Source organism: Podarcis filfolensis, assembly GCF_964270895.1.
Source record: "Podarcis filfolensis genome assembly, chromosome: 3".
Lineage (NCBI taxonomy): Eukaryota > Metazoa > Chordata > Lepidosauria > Squamata > Lacertidae > Podarcis > Podarcis filfolensis.
Window position 1 is genome coordinate 29,507,664 of NC_139606.1, and position 9,157 is coordinate 29,516,820.

Here is a 9,157-nt window from a genome sequence, read left to right on the forward strand (position 1 = left end):
ACATACGCTTCAGGTTACAGACTCCGCTAACCCAGAAATATTACCTCAGGTTAAGAACTTTGATTCAGGATGAGAACAGAAATCGTGCTCTGGCAGCGCGGCAGCAGCAGGAGGCCCCATTAGCTAAAGTGGTGCTTCAGGTTAAGAACAGTTTCAGGTTAAGAACGGACCTCCGGAACGAATCAAGTACTTAACCCGAGGTACCACTGTATTACTTATCATGCTTAACCTAATGAAGTGGCCATAGGTTTTCCATTCCCTTTGCCCCTCACATTTTCTAATGTTAAAAAAAGCTGCACACGGCTTGTAATGGTGGGTGGCTCTTTGTACAGCTGGTAGCCAGCAACTCCTTCTACCACTGGCTACACACCCTGAGAATATCCCAAAAGGGAAGCAGCAGCACCCCCCCACACACACACACACCTGAAATAGTGCTTCCCCAGCAGAAAAGCAGCCTCCATTTTCAGAGGGGAAACTATATTCAAGAAACTGAGGGTGGAAAGAGATTTTCGGTCCCAGCCTGAGTTTGTAAACATGTTGATCCACTAGCATTCTGATTTCTCTCTGTGTGTGTTTTTTTTTTCCCGAGCAGATTTTATTTTTCTTATTAGAAGACTTACCTGACCATTGACCTACTAATGAGGACAAGTTATGGGCTGGCGACATCAGAGCCCATAGTTAAGCTATGGAACTTGCATAGGATGCAGTGTTGGCCAGCAAATTGGATGGCTTTAAAAAAGTAGACAAATTCTTTGAGGACAAGGCTATCAAGGGCTACTAGCCATGATGGGCATGATCCACCTGCAGGTTTGGAGGCATCGTGCCTCTGAATGCCAGCTGCTGGGAACTGCAGATGCGCAGAGTGCTGTTCTGCTAATGTCTGACTTGCAGGATTCCCATAGGCACCTGGTCGGTCTCTGTGACTAGATGGGCTAGATTGTTTATGACAAAGGCTCCTCACCTATATTACAACACGCACAGTATTTATTAGCCGGGCTAGGTAGCCTGAGGTAAAATTGCAACATTACAAGGCAGAGATAAAAACCCTAAGTTATCAGGGTGCATTGGGATCTTATCTTGCAATGCAATGTTTAGGCACACGCATGTTCTTCTGGTACATACCTTAAGGACTGCTGACTTCTAATTCCCCCCCCCCCTGCCCAGATGTTAGGAAATCTTCCTCAGATACCTCTGGCGTCAAAGATGACACAAGTAGTGACCTTTTCAGTGGTGGCATCCCATCTCTGGGATGCACTATCCAGTGAAGCTAACCTGGCAGTGCCACTGATGTCCTTCTTGGCACCTTTTAGCCAGAGTTGGAGAAACTGGTCCTCAAGGTGATGCTCGTTCACATTCCCATCAACCCCAGCCAGCAAGGCCAGTGGTCAGGGCAGATGGGAGTTGGAGTTCAACAATGTCTGGAAGGTCACAGGTTCTGCACCCCTTGCTAGGCATTTAAATCTCCTGTTTTACTTGTTGGGTCAGACCAGAGATTCATCTAACCCAGCATTCTGCTTCCCACATGTCCACAAGTAGGACGTGAAAGCAGCAGCCCTCTCACACTGCCTTTAACCCTGAAGAAAGCATATGATATGACAAATAAGCATTAGTACAGTGGTAACTCGGGTTACACACGCTTCAGGTTGCATACGCTTCAGGTTACAGACTCCGCTAACCCAGAAATAGTGCTTCAGGTAAAGAACTTTGCTTCAGGATGAGAACAGAAATCGTGCTCCGGTGGCGCAACGGCAGCAGCAGGAGGCCCCATTAGCTAAAGTGGTGCTTCAGGTTAAGAACAGTTTCAGGTTAAGAACAGACCTCCGGAACGAATTAAATACTTGACCCGAGGTACCACTGTAGTAGCCTTTGACAGGTTTCACACACACACACACACACATGCCTAATCTCATTTTAAAGCCATCTAAACTGCTGGCCATCACCTCATATTGTGGAAGTGAATTCCATAAATTAGCTGTGTGCTGTTTGTCTCAAGAAATCTGTCCAGAATCTCCTTTTGTCTGAATCTCCTCCAATTTCATTGGATGACCCTGAGTTCTGGTATTACAAGGGGGAGGAAAACATGTCTCTTTCCCCTTTCTCCATGCCATACATAATCACCATCTTATCTCCCTCTGTTGCCTTTTCCCCGCTTGCCCCCTAAACTAAAAAGTCCAGCACTTTGGAAATTTCCCTCTTAGGGATGTTGGCGTGTTAATCCTAACCTAGTTCTAGTTTTTATCTCTGTTCTCCTGCTTTTGAACCAATTGTTCCATGATGATGAATAATTTTATTATACGTATTGGTTTTTAATTACCGTACTGTACCCTAAGTACCCCCACTTTTTAAACTTTTTTTTTTGCTCAGTTGACAAATGGGAGAGAAATGTTCAAAACTGGGAACCTTTATGTAGCAGTTACCTTTTTCTACGTTTGTTCTCCTTCACCGTGGCAATGTGGGCTCAGTGACCTCTTGCTAAGATTTCCCGAAATATTTTTAAATTTTAAACAAAGTAATAATAATAAATAAAAACATGCACCCCCATCCCCAAGACCACTCCATTGTAACTATTCAACTTCCCAAAATGTCGACATCTCTTGCGATGGTTTGACCCCTTTCCGTTTTAACAGTACAAATTCTGCAAACCTTCCATATCTCCTCAAAATCATTTCTCCTCCATATTCCCCATCTTACCTTGATAGCACACTTTAATTTATCATTAATAGCTAGGTTCCTGGAATATATTTGCAGGTTGTGTATCATCATTTATCAGCAGATAGGTTTTTTTTTTAAGTCTCTGAATAACTGATTCTTATTAGTATTGGACCTGATCTTGCAAAATACACTAGGCACAAATCAGCTTCAGCTCTCAAACCTTCATAGTCAGTTTACATGCAAGCACAGGGCATGGGGAACATAATTAAAATAATAATTAAAGAAAAGTCTCTGAGAGGAGACATGCCATTGTGTGCTTTGTGAACATATTGAACCAGTATAATAATTCCAGCAGTATGTGAAGCAGTTGTGCAAGGAACTGGGGTGAGCGAGAGACCCCCTCCAATGAATCATGTTGGAAAGAGGCTCTGCTAAGTGTGTACCGCATTCAATGCCAGCAGAAGACAGACAAAGGGGGCAAGTGGAACAGTTTAGCTCAACAACGATGGCTGAGCTTCTGGGGTTAACGTGGGATTTCTGTCTTCATGTAGTTTGGTTCACAGCTTGAAAAGTGGCAATGTTGGGTCCTAGCAAACAATTGGTCTCTGAAAACTATAGAGGTCTCTGCCAAACATATCATCAGTGGCTGCCGGCCATCTCACAGCCCAGTCCCTGAGGACAATGAGACACTGTCTTGGCTGTTCCAGAACAAATGCCAAAACTCTCTTTTCCAAAGAGGTGTTTAGAATGCTCAGAGCAAACGGCAATCTTGCTGGCTTAACATTCTTAAGTGCTTTAACATTTATAATGTTCCTGAAGCCTGTTCTGGTGCCCAGTAATCTCCCGAATCTTCATTTTATGTAAACTCTATGCCAGTGCTGACCATGCCCAGACTAACACCTCTTGGAACAGGGTTCCCTACAGCAGAAAACCATGCCAATGTAAATAAATACACCAGTTTATTGGGCGATCTATTCCAAATCTCCTTCCAGCTTTCACTACTTCCAGTAGTTTCGAGACCTGCAACAGCAGCAGATTTAATGGCTCCACCTGAACAAACTGTTTGTTCTAACTTTAATTTTGCAAATTGCTGGCAAACTGTTGCTCTGCATGCAGGGTAGAAAACACAGCAGTGGGGCGCTGCTAGACTCCTGGAGCCAGTTTCCAAGAGTGGAGACTCCATAGCTCAGTTTAGGAAGGTAATAGCAGATAGATGGGCCAGCTACCAGGTTGACCCAATGCCCCTGTTGTAGATGCTTGGATTTCTGCAGGGCTGGGCCTATCCAACCAACTCCATTTCTTCACACTTGGTAAGAAGTTCGGGGCAGTTCCATCGCTCAGTGGTAGAGCACATGCTATGCATACAGAAAGTTGCAGGCCCAATGTTTGGCATCTCCAGTTAGATCTAGAAATACGTTGGCCAGGTGTCCCCTGTTATTCTGGACAGTTTGCTATTTTAAGGTTCTGTCCAGTTAGAAATTAGTCCCCTGAAAATCCGGGAGGAACTCTGTCCATGTGGCCATAATCCCCCACAATTTGTTCTTTGTTATTGGGAGAGCACACTGCTGAGACTGCAAATTTTCATCTGGCACATGTTGCAACGATGAATGCTACTGCTCATAACGCTCAGCTTCTTACCTTTTCGTGACATGGCTCCTGCATGCTTAAATCATTACCTGAAAGAATTTCAAGGAACTAGTTGAGGTTGGTCAATGAAGGCAGATGGGTTGGTGTCCTATCACCTTGATCTGTCCTCAGCTAGCTACCTAACCTGCCTTCCTTCTTATTTACAAACTACCTAGGGGCCTGTCACTGCCTACGAGCTTCATCCTCCTTATTCTCACTGTTGCCTGTATAGAACTCAACAGAGAGGAAGATCAAGACAAAACTAGAATTAGTTAGCTCCCCTTGTCATTGGCTCCAGCGCCATCTAATGTTGACCTCCATGCCTTCCACGCTTTCACTTCTAATTTGCATGAGCAAGCAACATGACTTTTCCTGGCATGGAGAAAACTGCGGCAATGGAGAAAAACTTCAGCAGTTGTTCAACTTCTACTTGCCTGCGGAGGAGCAGCTTTTCTATTGTCTCCTTGGTCACCATTATTGCCATCCGTGATTGCTGGTTGATGAGAGATGAAACATGATGTTCTGTAGTGGGAAGTTCTAAATAATTACGGTGGGGGGGGCAGAGAGGAGATACATCAGCATAGCAACAAAGGAGGGATGCATGTCAGAGGCCACAAATATATTGAGGCCCAATGTATTTCAAGTTATAAGAAGAAGAGTTTGGATTTGATATCCCGCTTTATCACTACCCGAAGGAGTCTCAAAGCGGCTAACATTCTCCTTTCCCTTCCTCCCCCACAACAAACACTCTGTGAGGTGAGTGAGGCTGAGAGACTTCAGATAAGTGTGACTAGCCCAAGGTCACCCAGCAGCTGCATGTAGAGGAGCGGGGAATCAAACCCAGTTCACCAGATTACAAGTCCACCGCTCTTAACCACTACACCACGCTGGCTCTCATGTGCTGAGCCTATATACTGTCCATGAATTTGGCTCTCACAAAACATGAACTCCAGTTCCAAATGCTTCTAAGAAACAACTGACAATTAAGCAAGGAATAAACTTCAGGGACCCCCCTCAATACAATACAACTTATTCCTTATAATCAAATTCCAGGGGAAAGTGGAGGGGGAGTGGATGCCTCAACAACTAACACTGAAATTTAACTCACAGAATTTTTGAAATACAGGCCTAAATTAATTTATGTTATTAAACTGCTTTGAGATACTTGCTTTGTATAACAATGCAGACAATAAATTGTAGCCTGACAATACTGTAATAAAAACAGCAAGAGGGAGGAATGTCTTTGTCATATCATTGTTTATAAGAGTTAATGCTCGGTTTGAGCTTGACATTCAGGGCCAAGGAAAGTGATGTTTTCTTGCCAAAGTCTCCCCGACAATATATGTTATATTTTGTCTATTAAGAGCAAAGGCATGGAAGAACAAATATGATGAGTCATTTATGTGCTTAAAAAAACAGGGAGTAGGGAGAGAGAATTGTGAAGCTTGCCTGCCTAGTCACCTGGCGGCCAAATATTATTCACCAGAGGAGACCAGGTAAAAGATTATCGGGTGAGTGGGGATGGAGCAGGTCAAGTGAATATGATGGTGATGATGATGGATGAGGATGATGATTTTATTTATACCCTGCACATCTGGCTGGGTTTCCCCAGCCACTCTGGGCAAATTCAGACTTTAGATGAGTATGAAGTTCTTTAACTTCCCACAATGTTCTAGCCATGGAATCCCAGGGCCTTCCTAAACTTTAAGCTCAGGAAGGACTTTGGTTTGCTTACTTGAAATGGCTTTTTTGTGTTCAGGACTAAGCTTTCAAATGCCTGCGGTTGTAGCAGATATTCTACTCCCCCAGCTGGTTCTCACAAGAATGTTCATTGCCAGTTGAAACACACATCCAGTGATGGTTTGCATGTGCAGATCCTAAGCACCATAACAAGTGTGTGCTTCCCATTGAATTCAGAGGGACCTTCTTTTTGTGTACTGCAAACGACAACAGTTTAAATTTTCCAGTGTGAATATTTACACATCAAGTAGTGATAAATCAGCTGATGGGCTCAAGCAAAGTATATTTGTATGTGAACCAGTCCTATGATTTTTTTCCCTCTCTCTCTAGATATTTATATGAAAATTGAAACATGCCAAGATATCAATATCAAAGCACTAAAATATAGGCAACAAATTAGAGGATGAACCCTACTCAAAAGAGTGATTATTAGGTTGGACAGGGATATCAAGTGGAACTCTGCAAAGCGCTGTCGCAGTTAATCATGATTTTGCTGGATGGCTACAGAATATTATAGTATATTATATATACAGAATACTAATAGCCTACAAAAAGTTGTGTGGAATTGCAAGCATTTTGGAAGACAATCTTGGAATTCTAAATCAGAATCATACCCTAGACAACTGGACTGAACATTTTAAGAACAATCATTTTCAAATCTAGGAGATCCAAATGCATGGGGGTCAGGATTGAATTAGTAGTCTTGTTCTTTTCCTTTTCTTACAAGGCTTCTATGTCTACATGTATACAGGATCGGATCCCTTGTTCGTTTCAAATGAAGGTTGAGCCTGGCAAAGTAATAAAAATAGAGAATAACAAATTTAACTGCATGCTTGCAATACTTCATAAGTGGGCTGCTGAGAGCCATACGTCTTTACACTCCTCCCCTGCTCATGCAGTCAAAGTAAATGTGGGGGGCAGGGGCCGTCCATTCACCCATTGAAAAAAATGATTTAATAGCTGTGATTTTAATCCATACATATAAGTTCACATCGGCAAGTGTTAGGTGGTTCTGATACTGATGCACTGTGAGGTAACTTTTAGGTTAGGTAAAGGTAAAGGGACCCCTGACCATTAGGTCCAGCCGTGGCCAACTCTGGGATTGCGGCGCTCATCCCACTTTATTGGTCGAGGGAGCCAGCGTACAGCTTCTGGATCATGTGGCCAGCATGACTAAGCCGCTTCTGGTGAACCAGAGCAGTGCACGGAAACGCCATTTACCTTCCCGCTGGAGCGGTACCTATTTATCTACTTGCACTTTGACGTGCTTTCGAACTGCTAGGTGGGCAGGAGCAGGGACCGAGCAACGGGAGCTCAGCCCATTGCAGGGATTCAAACCGCTGACCTTCTGATTGGCAAGCCCTAGGCTCTGTGGTTTAACCCACAGTAACTTTTAGGTTACTTCAATTAAAATAAGTAGTTAAGGATGCCAAGAAGTAGCTAATCCAGAAAACGGCTTTGACAATATTGCAGAATAGTGATTTTAAAATTGGATTTACCCTTCTTAATGACTATGATGAAGAGAGAGGTGCAGGAATCTTTTGCCCAACATGGGGCTTGAACCCACAACCTTGAGATTAAGACTCTCATGCTGTACCGACAGAGCTATACATACATACATGACTAATGCATGGCCTTGCTCATAATGTAGGCACAACTTGCCAGCTTGTGTAATGTGCAATGACTATTGACTATTGCAGTGAACTACTTGAGCGTTGCAATGTGTGATGTACACTGTTTCAGCTCTGCTTGTGGAAATGGACACTCTTGCCTGATTGGTGTGAACAGTTGCTAACAAGTATTGAGGAAACTCTTACAATGCTGAGGCCTAATGTTCACAGGAGGACTGTGGGACATGGCGAGGGCACCTAGAAACTGCCGTAGTAGCTTCTTAAAGTTGGGTTTTATTTGGTCCTCATTTATTGCCTGCATTTATGGACCCATAAATGTCCCAGCATGCCCCTCACCCCCTCGAAGGAGACCAGTCTGCAGTGAGAAATAGCATTGTTTTATAAACTGTTCTGTCGAAACAGCCTCACCGTTAAAAAGTTCTGTGATATTTATCATGAAAAAAATCCCATGTAAACAATAACTCACCAACCCCAGAGGACCTTTATATCAACCACAAAAGAGAACTGATGATTCAAATCTCAAGGGACAGTATGAGGGAGAGAAGGGGAACTTGCAATAACCATCTTTCCCAAGGAAGACTGAATTATGAGTCATTTTGATAAGCCCTTTATTATTGATGTGGTATGGTCCATGCAGCCATGATGCTAACTGGATACTAAAGGGTATGTAGACCAGTATATATCAGAAACAGAAACTATGAATAAGTACATTGTTTTCTCATGTTCGTCCTAACCTACCTTCAAAAAATTAAATCCAGGCAGTTGCTCTAGTCTAGCCATTCTTTATTGGTGGCGTGACATCTGCTGAATACAACCTCCCTCCATCCTTTAAGCAACTAAGCTGAACAAAACCTGTTGTTTCTTGCAGCAGCACACATGGACTTCCTGGAAGACACACAACATCTTCTAAACTCCTGATGCATCTCCTGTATCCCAAGCTTACCAAACCAAATCCCTTTCCCAACTAGCTTTGGCTGGCTAGTTAAGGACCACAATTTAGCACAAAGACGTTGCTCTGTGCCATAGAACAAATGGGTGGGCCTTTCCTCCAACACTGCGCACCTAGCTGCTACAAGGAGAACGATAGCCAAGGTGGGTAGGTTTGAATCTGGAAGCAAGCTAGAAGCTACAGGTAGAGGACATGTTTCAACCTTCTGCTGAGCCCTAAGCTGGAATCAGGGCTTCTCGTGGAATCTGACGGGGGAAGCAAGTTCGATTGGTGTATTAATGCTGTGAGCCCCTTTTTACCCTATGCTCAGGTTGTATATATGTGTAAATATAACCACATGTCCTAAGGACACCACAGTCTCTGCTGGCCTTCATTCCAAGGAAACCAAACCCTAGGTGAGGGCTTGGAGACTGAGGTTGTATAGAATGTTCATGCTGACTGGTAGTGGCTTTCCATGACTTTAGACAGGAGTCCTTCTCAGTCCTTTTTCAAGGTGCCAAAGATCAAAGTTGGGAGCTTCCATATATACTAAGCATGTGATTTAACACTGAGCTATAGC

General features: G+C 43.5%; 1 long non-coding RNA gene across 1 annotated transcript; it reads right to left on the bottom strand.

Moving 5' to 3' along the window:
- Positions 1-2,552: 2,552 nt before the first annotated feature.
- Positions 2,553-8,531, bottom strand: LOC310759832. Its single transcript, XR_014546546.1, has 3 exons — positions 8,388-8,531; positions 6,014-6,215; positions 2,553-4,815 (listed from the first exon to the last, which is right to left on the bottom strand). It is a non-coding gene; the product is annotated as an uncharacterized lncRNA (long non-coding RNA).
- Between the last annotated feature and the right edge of the window lie 626 nt (positions 8,532-9,157).